The sequence below is a fragment of the Pseudorca crassidens genome, chromosome 21 (assembly GCF_039906515.1).
Source record: "Pseudorca crassidens isolate mPseCra1 chromosome 21, mPseCra1.hap1, whole genome shotgun sequence".
In the NCBI taxonomy this organism is placed as follows: Eukaryota; Metazoa; Chordata; class Mammalia; order Artiodactyla; family Delphinidae; genus Pseudorca; species Pseudorca crassidens.
Genome location: NC_090316.1, coordinates 9,264,582 through 9,274,567, shown reverse-complemented (window position 1 = coordinate 9,274,567; position 9,986 = coordinate 9,264,582). Strand labels below are relative to the sequence as shown.

Genomic DNA, 9,986 nt, shown 5'->3' with positions numbered 1-9,986 from the left:
AACTAGATGAACTCTGAGGTCCTTTCTGGAGATGGTGGGAAAACGTAGGATTCGGGGTTGGACAAATCTAGATTCAAATTTCATTTCTGTTTACAAGCTGTATGAACTTGGACAAGAAACTTAACCTCTCTGAGTCATAATTTCTTCATACGCAAAATAGGTAAAATAATATGAACCTTCAGTAAAAATGTCGTTGGAAGTTTTCAAGTGCTTTCACCGTACCTGGCCTCTCAGTGGCAGCCATGATTGGGCTCTGGACCCGTGAGGTTTTATATTCTTCATTCTGTTGATTGCATCTATTTTCAGTGCCCTAGAGGAGCTCCCTGTTTGAAGGAAACCTGCTTGGAATCCCTATCTGATGGAAAGAGTGCGTCCTTAACAAAAAAAAAAAAAAAAAAGAACTGCCCCCAATTTCCTGTCCCAGATTCTCCCATCCATTGGAAAACCCTCCTCTTCTCTCAAATTAGTTTTCAGACAATCCAGATTGTTCCTAACTGGGTTCTCTAGTTTAACCCAAAGTGAGGCACACGTGTACCTAATTCACTATCTAGTGCTACCCTGTAAGGTTCCCAATGCAAACTTTTCCTCCACCCCAGATGGTAATTCATAGAAAGAACTCCACCTGGCCTGCCCCCAAGGTCCCCCCAAGGCAGGTAGGGCTGGGGTGGGGCGTAGACCCAAAGGAAAAGAGCGCGTCCCAGTAGGAGGAGGAGGAAATGATTCCCATGAAGTGGAGAGAGAAAAGGGGTAAGAAAAAACAGTTTTAATTCAACACAGTGCATCTAAATCAGAGAGAGATGCTCAGAGACGAGGAAGGGTGAAATGGAATTGTTAGAAGAAAACAACGTCACCCACCTTCTTAGTCTCATTAACATTGAAATGAACACCCTGAGGAGAAGGAGAGAAGGAGCCAGCTTCTGCCCAGGGAGAGGAGAGGAGGGGAAGCTTCCTGAGCCTTAAAGAAGCTACGTGCCTGATATATATGATGGAATATTATTCAGCCATAAAAAGAAACGAAATTGAGTTATTCGTAGTTAGGTGGATGGACCTAGAGTCCGTCATACAGAGCAAAGTAAGTCAGAAAGAGAAAAACATATACCATATGCTAACACATATATATGGAATCTAAAAAAAAAAAAAAGGTTCTGAAGAAGCTAGGGGCAGGACAGAAATAAAGACGCAGACCTACTAGAGAATGGACTTGAGGACACGGGGAGGGGGAAGGGGAAGCTGGGACGAAGTGAGAGAGTGGCATGGACATATATACACTACCAGATGCAAAATAGATAGCTAGTGGGAAGCAGCCGCATAGCACAGGGAGATCAGCTCGGTGCTTTGTGACCACCTAGAGGGGTGGGAGGGAGGGAGACGCAAGAGGGAGGAGATATGGGGATATATGTAAATGTATAGCTGATTCACTTTGTTATAAAGCAGAAACTAACACACCACTGTAAAGCAATTATACTCCAATAAAAATGTTTAAAAAAAAAGAAGCTGTGTGCCTGTGACCTAAGCTGCCCAGACAGGCACCTGCTTCGCCTGAAGGCTCTCCCTCAGCCTCTGCATCAGGAGAGAGGATTTCCCTCTGGCCTTCGGTGGCTGAGCAACAGGGCCTGGTAGGGCAGGCATCTGGGATGTGCCAAGATCCTTGCCTGACCCAACAGGCTTTGCCCAGCTCATCACACCGCTTTCCTCCCTTCTCCTGTCTACTGTGCCGAACATTCAGGTAAATTCTCTGCATGTGGGAGCCACTGGGATGTGCTGGGTCCACTGGGCTCCTTTCTCTGCAGCTCTTCCTCCTAAGCATCGTACTCAGGAGACCTGATGCTCCCTGGAAGCCCCGCCCCACTTCAGGCTCTGTCCCACCCGAGATCCCTGAGATTAAAGAAGTTCAAGGACTCAGCTTTGAGTCTCCCTTGGTGCTAATTTGACCGCAGGTCTGATCATTGGGTGTCTCTCTTATCTTGGGCAGCTGGAACCACCCTGAACCCCAGTTCCTACATCTGGGTTTCTGTGCCAAGGTCTTAGAAAGCGTCCTACGTCCCCTTGTTTTACTAGTCACCGCCCTCTGGTGCCCCCCGAACATCAGTCCAGTGGCTGGCTCTTAGCCAGGAGAAATGGCAATCCATCCCTACCTTCCTCATCCCAATATTTCCCCCCACCTGTTTGGAAACTCATTGCCACATCTTGCTTTGGTGTGATGCCTCACACCCTCTAGGGGATGAATAAACATGGGATGAATGAATGGGTGATTGGTTGAGTGAACATAACTGGGGACTTGGGAAAGATTTGGACTAGACTAGCCTCGGGTACTCTTTGGCCTGCTAATGGTCTCCAGTTTTAGTGTGAAACCTCCTGTGCTAAAGGGCCCAAACCGTCCATAGCCATCCAGGAAGTGACCAATCCCAGTGCGGATGCTCATGGAAACACTGGTCTGTTGGCCAAAGTCAAGTTAGGCAGCATCACAGCTGACCCAGTCTGCACTGCCTTGAGAGCAGCGCTCCCTGAAGCAAAGAAAGAGGAGGTTTTACTGGGTTACCAAAACCAAGACTCTGTTCATCTGTGCCAAGCAGAAATTCGGAGACAAGAGTTTTGGGTGACGTAGAAAAAAAGTAGCTTTGGGGACTTCCCTGGCAGTCCAGTGGATAGGACTCCACACTTCCACTGCAGGAGGCAAGGGTTTGATCCCTGGTCAGGGAACAACGATCCCACATACCACGTGGCCAGGCAAAAAAAAAAAAAGAGAAACTTTTATTGCTTTGCCAGGCGAAGGAGGTCACAGCAGGCTAGTGCCCTCAAGACGGTGTCATTCCCGCCGCACGCCCGGAGCGGGTAGTGAGGCGTCTTGCAGTGTTCAAGGAGCAGAGGGTGTGATCAGCTCGTGGACAGTTCTGGGATGGGTTGGCATCGAGGTGAAGTTTCAAGCTTCGTTCAACCTTCTGGTTTCAAGCAGTCTAGGGTCTGTGTGCTTGCGGGCAGCAGTTTTCATCTGGTGGGTTGGCTTCCTGTAAAAACAACTTAGGAATATGGGTCAGGCCTTTAGCTGTGTCTTTCAGGGAACTGGGAGTTCAGTGACTCCTCGATGTGGCGGATTTACAGTTTAACTTGTTACCAGTTCCCCAGCCCAGCAGCTCTTCATTTCTACATCTTAACATTTCCCAATCATTAACTTTTTTCTTTTTTTTTTTTTTCCCAATCATTAACTTTTGAGCCATGCTTTTACTTCAAAAGACAAGAACATTGGGGCTTGTACACGGTTTCAATTGTGGAAACCATACTTACCTCCCCATTATTTCCTGTTTAAAAACTTCCACCGAACAAACTCATTGAGCTAGCAGGCAAATTTCTTAACTGTTTCCCAAATAAATGACCATAAATTTGGACACAATGTGAAAGTCCCTGGGACAATGAAGAAAGTCTATAAAGAAAATCTATAAGATAGGGGAGGAGCCTGACCCAGTGAAACCCATGAAAAATAATCACAAAGGGAAAATATTCAAAACAAAGCTTTTATATTGTTTGGTTTTACATACTTAATAGATACCTGCAGAAGCATTCACCTGTATTTTAGAGTCTCATTCCATTTCAATATCACATTTTGGTAATTTTATAGTGTGAAAATGGAAATGTCCAGGAATGAAAATAAAGGTTCAACACTATGATTTTTTTTTTTTTTTTTTTTTTTTTTTTTTTGCGGTACGCGGGCCTCTCACTGCTGTGGCCTCTCCCATTGTGGAGCACAGGCTCCGGACGCGCAGGCTCAGTGGCCATGGCTCACCGGCCCAGCCACTCCGTGGCATGTGGTATCTTCCCGGACTAGGGCACGAACCCGTGTCCCCTGCATTGGCAGGCGGACTCTCAACCACTGCGCCACCAGGGAAGCCCAACACAATGATTTTTGAATGAACACATAGGAATAGAGGGAGGAAGATACAGGGATTTTGGGGTTTTTTTAATATATCTACAAATTCTTTGTACAGGTCCCTTCAAGAAGTCAATCTTAATTTTCCTCCCCTTGAGAGTGGGCTGGACATAGCAGCTCACTTTTAACAGCTAGAATGTGCCAGAATTGATGGCGTGTGACTCCCAGGACTGTGTTATAAAAGGTACTGTGGCTCCTTCATTGCTATCTTGGGTCATTTGTTCTTAGGGAAACCAGCACCATGTGGTAAGGAAGTTCAAGCACACTTGTGGAGGGGTCCATGTGGCAAACTACTGAGGCCTCCTGCCAACAGCCAGAGAGGACCTGAGGCCAGGTGAACACCTGAGTCAACTCAGGAAGGACTCCTCCAGCCCCGGTCAAGCCATCACATGACTGTAGCTTCTGCCAATATCTTGACTGCAGCCTCAGGAGAAATCCTGAGCCCAAACCACCCACATAACCTATTTCTAAATTCCTGTTCCGCAGAGACCGTGAGATGATAACCACTAAGCTTTGGGGTGATGTCTTACCCAGCAGTAGATAATTAACATAGAAGATGAGATCCCACAACATTCTAAACAAGATTAGAACCAAAGACCAAGCATTGTGGTGGTTTGCTGACACCAGCCAGTAGCTTCCACTTCTGTTCTCATGAGAAAAAGAAGCTTGACTCTCCTGGGGTTGTTGACCTGGGCCTTCCTATCCCAAGCATTGAACCCACAAGGGACTCTTCCAAAGCCCCGTCAACTTCAGGAAATCACAAGTGCGGCTGAGATACCTACACAAATCTCTTTTCCAATCCCCCGGACAGATGTTAAAGAGGACCCAGGCCACCAAGCTGTTAAAACAGGCTGGTGTTATTGCCACCTAAAACTTCCTCAGAACAAACGCCCTCTATTTTTGGTAGTTGAGAATGAGACCCATCATCATAAAACATCACATTCTGATGTCACCTTTCTGTCTCCCTAGATTCTCCTATAAGAGGAAAACACCTATTCAGTTGAGTGTAAATTATTCCGTATACCCACTCAGGAAGAGGACTACTTCTAACAATCATTAAAGGGAGGAAGTTCTTCTTCTGCTCTATAAATAATTAATATCCCTTTATTTTATTTCTATGGGGGGTGGTTTAGAGGTGAGAGGGGACCTATGATTTCCGTATATTGGTTGTTCCTAACGTGAAGTCCAACTGTGTTCCCACCTCCTCTCTCTGCTTTTTTTTTTTAATTCTTTTTGTTTTACCCTTTAATATGTGCAGCTAGAGACAAACCTGAAATCAAAGTTTCCAGTACACAGCATATTTTATAAGTCCAATAAATCATTGGTTCAGTGAATGAATAATGTGAAAGGTGGTTCTAAATTTAACGATTCTTTTTTAAAAAGTTCCTACTTGTAATTATTTTAACCTCGTGCAGTCTTTTTGTCGTTGTTGTTGTTAGTATTTCCTGAGGGGGGAGTAGCTTATAATGCTGTTTAGTTTTGTACTGTTGGTGTGTTGCGACCACTTTGCTTTTGACTCCTCTGATTCCTGGGCATGTGAGAAGCCCCGGCTCTGAGGCTCGCCCCTGATCACGTGGCTTGGGCGGCTTGTATAAGTACGTGCCTCCTCCCACACCCCCAGCGGGCAAAAGAACGTCTTTCCTATTGAAAATTACCTAGTGAGGCAAAAGGATTATAAATCGCCGTAGGACCGAACTAGATCTACTTCCCTGCTTTTTATATATTATCACCAAGATCAACGACATTTGTTCTGCCACCTGGCAGGTATTAAATTCATCTCATTGTGCTCGCTTGGTTTGTCCAATGCAAATGCCTAACAATAACAGAGGAAGGGCTCCTCTGGAGGCCTGAAGAATTTCAAGTCTGCATCGGAGTCTATATATCGCGGTTGGGAGTGCTCAGCCAGCTGCCTGTGTACTTCCTCCCTAAGCAGTGACAGCAGTGAGGTTTTTGGAAGCTCTGTACTTTGAATGCCACGAAATGAAGGGGATATATTTGTAGTGGATGATGGAGAGAGAAAAGGAATTAATGCTTATTAATCACCTACTATGTGGTAGTCATTGTAGATTTAATCCTCACAGCAGCTCCACTGGGTGAGTTATTACCTTGCCCATGTTACGGATGAGGAAACCGAGCTTTGGAGAAGTTATTTGCCTTAGACAACATAGCTAGTGAAGTGGTGGAACGAGGATTGAAACCAGGTCTGGAGTCAAAGCCTGAGTGTTTTCACGACACTGTGCTGCCTCCTTCAATGACAGGTAAGAAAGCCTGAGGACCCCTGGGTGGGAGAAAGGAGTGAGCAAGGGTTCATGGGACATTAAGATGCACGTAGTCTCCAAATAATCAACAGATTTTGGCACCAACTATACAGATGCTTGGTAGATTTTTCTTTAGTGGTATTTCTCGATTTGTGGATTAACCCAAAGTCCCATAAACAGAAAAAACAATTTATTGAGGTACAAATGAGAATCACGATGTTGAGAGGTTAGTAGCAGGAGGGAGCGATTCAGCCTGTGTGTAAACCAAACCACTGCCCCCAGCACCCAAATCTCCATGCTGGGGCTTCCCTGGTGGTGCAGTGGTTGAGAGTCCGCCTGCCGATGCAGGGGACACAGGTTCGTGCCCCGGTCTGGGAAGATCCCACATGCTGTGGAGCGGCTGGGCCCGTGAGCCATGGTCGCTGAGCCTGCACGTCCGGAGCCTGTGCTCCGCAACGGGAGAGGCAACAGCGGTGAGAGGCCCACGTAATGCCAAAAAAAAAAAAAAAACTCCATGCTGTGTTCTTAATCTTAACACTCACCATGCACACTATAATTCTTTTGAAATAACAAAACTATGTTTCCTTGCAAAGAATAAATGACCATTGAATGAGTTCAAAAGATGTTTAAATTGTAACATATTCTTAAATGAAAGACAACTCCTTATAGACATGTTGTTAGGAAAACAGTCAGAAATCTGGCACAGACATGCCTTTATACATTGGAGAATCTGAAAAAGTCTCGAGATGTGTGTTTTCCAAAAGTTTGGGTGTGTTATATAGCAAATCCCTACATTGACTGCTAGGGGGATACTCAGAGCAATGAGACATGATTAAAATCTCAACCCTTCAAGATATTACACGTGAAGACTTGAAAGCAATGTGACAACTGGGACAAGATAGCATATGATGAATTACCACCAAAGAGGAACACACAATAATTTCTGGACATTCAGGGGGAACAGACCACTCCCCATGGGTTAGAGAGGGCAAGAGTTTCTTGTGTGGAGGAGTCCAAGGAGAGTATGACCTTGAAAGAAGAATGAATCAAACTTGGGCATGGATAGGGTTGGAGAGAGAATAGAGAAAGGCATGCAACACCCGTGTCGAAAGGGGGTCCTTCCCTGTAGGTACCAGTATATTGGAAACTTTCCAGTTAAACAAAAAGCATTTTGAGGGCACTCACTTCATAGAACCTAGCATAGTGCTGGACACGTAGTAGGTATTCAAAAACTCTTTGGAATTTGTAGTTTTCCAATCCTTGAACCTGTGTTCTAATATTTGTGTATATGTTTGTATACGTGTGTGTGTATGTCTGTGTGTGCGTTTGGTGTGTAGACAGGATGTCTCTCTTTCTGGAAAAGCTGAGGTTTGAGGAAGCAGAGTGACTGCCCCAGGTCTCTGGGGCAATGAACAAGTCTGGATTGGCATTGCAGTTGTCCAGCTGCAATGTAGTTCAAGGTCAGCTCTCCAGCGGATGCTGCAAAGGCCCTTTTCTATTCAAAAGCAAACACCCAAACTAAAGCAACTCACTAAATGCCTCTCAAAGATTTTGACCTTAAAGAATCTGGAGGGGAAAGTGATTACAAGAATTCACAAATAGCTCTCAACTCCCAGATCCACAAAGTCGGGAACCTCATGGGCCTGCAGTGATGCTGGAGTGACCTCACCAGTAACTGTTGGCCCAGACCTTCCAGGTCAAAACCCTAGCACAATGGAAGTAACCAGAGCACCTCTGAGCCTCCCTCCCTTCTTCTGGCTGCGAGGCTACAACTGGACATAACTGAAGGCAGGAAGAGGAGTGTTCTGTCTCTGCAGAGAGGCCTGGGAAGGTGGCCATCAGTGGCTTCCAGACCAGATCTCAACCTCAGTGTATCTTGGAGCCTCCCCCGCCCCCCCAGGCCCTCCAGCCTGACTGGCGCCCTTTACCTGCTGTGGCCCTGGTAAGGCTCCGCGTGTCAGGGATGGATTTCCCTTCCCAGCCGAGATGCTCCAGCTGCGGAATCACCACAATCAGCCCCCAATAGCTCTCTCCAAATAAGTTACACTTCTGACTTGGCGGAATTTGCCGAATGGCTAGTAGGGAAGAAAAACGTAAAGCAGAAAGAGGAGAAAAAAAACAAAGCAACATTATCAGCCACATTTGATCTCAAGACTGTTTCATTACTGCACTCTGGGTTCAAAGGACTTGGGGGGGGGGGGGAAGCAACACTTCAGGCAGGAAATGTCGATTATTCAGAAATTTAATATAATTATGTGTCTGGATGGCCCAGTTTATCAGACAGTGTTTTCTGGGAAGGATGTGAAGGGTGAGACACATCATCACTCTCCTCACCAGCTCCTTCCCAGCCAGACTCCCCCCCTCCACCTCCAGCTATTTTTTTTCCCTCCAGGACACTTCCAATTTCCCAGGTTTTGTGACCACTTACATGTCTTTCCTGAGTGTTTTTATATAGCGTAGGAAATTGGGTAATGAAAGCCGAGTCATACATTTCTGCTTTATGTTTCCAAAGAAGCAAGTGTGACTGTCAGGTTTACAAAAGATTGTTTATGTTCACTGGCGTGAAATGGGGAGCGAGCGTTCGGAGCAGCGAGAGAGAAAGGCTGGCCAGGCCGGGGTGACAGCAATGCATTCCTCCTCCACGCTACAGCAGACAAAGCACGCTCCCTGCCTGACAGGGACCATAAATCATGGGCAGGAGGTGCTGTACCTACAGCTTATACCATTCCAGATGACAAACACACAATAATCCACCCAGCACAGCACTTTCTGTCTCCCCTCTCTCCCCCTACCCAGTGCCTGCTCTCTGCCCCGCTCCATCCCCAGCCTCTCCCCTCCCTCCATCCCCAGCCTCTCCCCTCCCTCCGTCCCCAGCCTCTCCCCTCCCTCCATCCCCAGCCTCTCCCCTCCCTCCATCCCCAGCCTCTCCCCTCCTTCTCCCTTTCTTTTCCTGGCCCCTCCCTGATGCTTCTCTCTTCTCTTCCTTCTCCCAGTTTCCCATCTCCTTTCCCTCCACTCCTGTCTCCTGTTTCTTCTCTACCTCCTGCCCACATGCTCACGTCCTCTTTGGGGATTCTTCTTTGTGTGTTTTCTCCAAATCTTCCTCTTCTCTCTCCCTGCCTCCGTCCCTTGCGAATCTCCCTTGTACTCCTCAGCTTCATTTCCTGTTATCCCTTTCCTATTTTTTTTTCTTGCTCCCTCCTCCCATCCCATCCCCTCTCCTCCCTCTCTCCACTTCATCCCTCCGGCTCACCCAATCTGCTAAGAAAAATGTCACCTCTACCCTGCAGATCCCCTTGGCAAGGAAACAAAGGGAGAAGAAAGAGGACAATTTCTCCAGGGGTGGGAACCTCAGCACAATGGCTACACTAGATCCACTTACAGAGGACAGGAGTAGGGACAGAGGGGTTCTGGGCTGGGACCGGATGAGCCAGGCAGGGATTCTGCCTTGGCAGCGAGGGCAACATGACATCTGAGGGGCAGGGCAGAGATGCAGCTGAGCCCCTCAGCAGGGTCAGAGTTGGGGGTCTGCGATTCTGAACACACTCAGGGCACAGCCCCATGTTTATGAGTTGATTCTTCTTCCCCAGACTGAGGAAACTCTTGCCACACTCGACCCTGGGGCAACTCCAGAAGGATGCTTTCCCTGTTGGTACTGGGATGTGTGCATATATTTGCATACGGGACTTTGGTGAATCAAGGGAGGAGATGTCTGCCCCATGTTCATTGCAGCACTATTTACAATAGCCAAGACATGGAAACAACCTAACTGTCTATCGACAGATGAATGGATAAAGAAGATGTGG

The 9,986-nt window shown here is 46.9% G+C and overlaps 1 long non-coding RNA gene across 1 annotated transcript; it reads right to left on the bottom strand.

The window, feature by feature from the left end:
• Window positions 1-2,767: 2,767 nt before the first annotated feature.
• On the bottom strand, window positions 2,768-9,322 carry LOC137216064 (uncharacterized). Its single transcript, XR_010939579.1, has 3 exons — window positions 9,240-9,322; window positions 8,109-8,255; window positions 2,768-3,005 (listed from the first exon to the last, which is right to left on the bottom strand). It is a non-coding gene; the product is annotated as an uncharacterized lncRNA (long non-coding RNA).
• Between the last annotated feature and the right edge of the window lie 664 nt (window positions 9,323-9,986).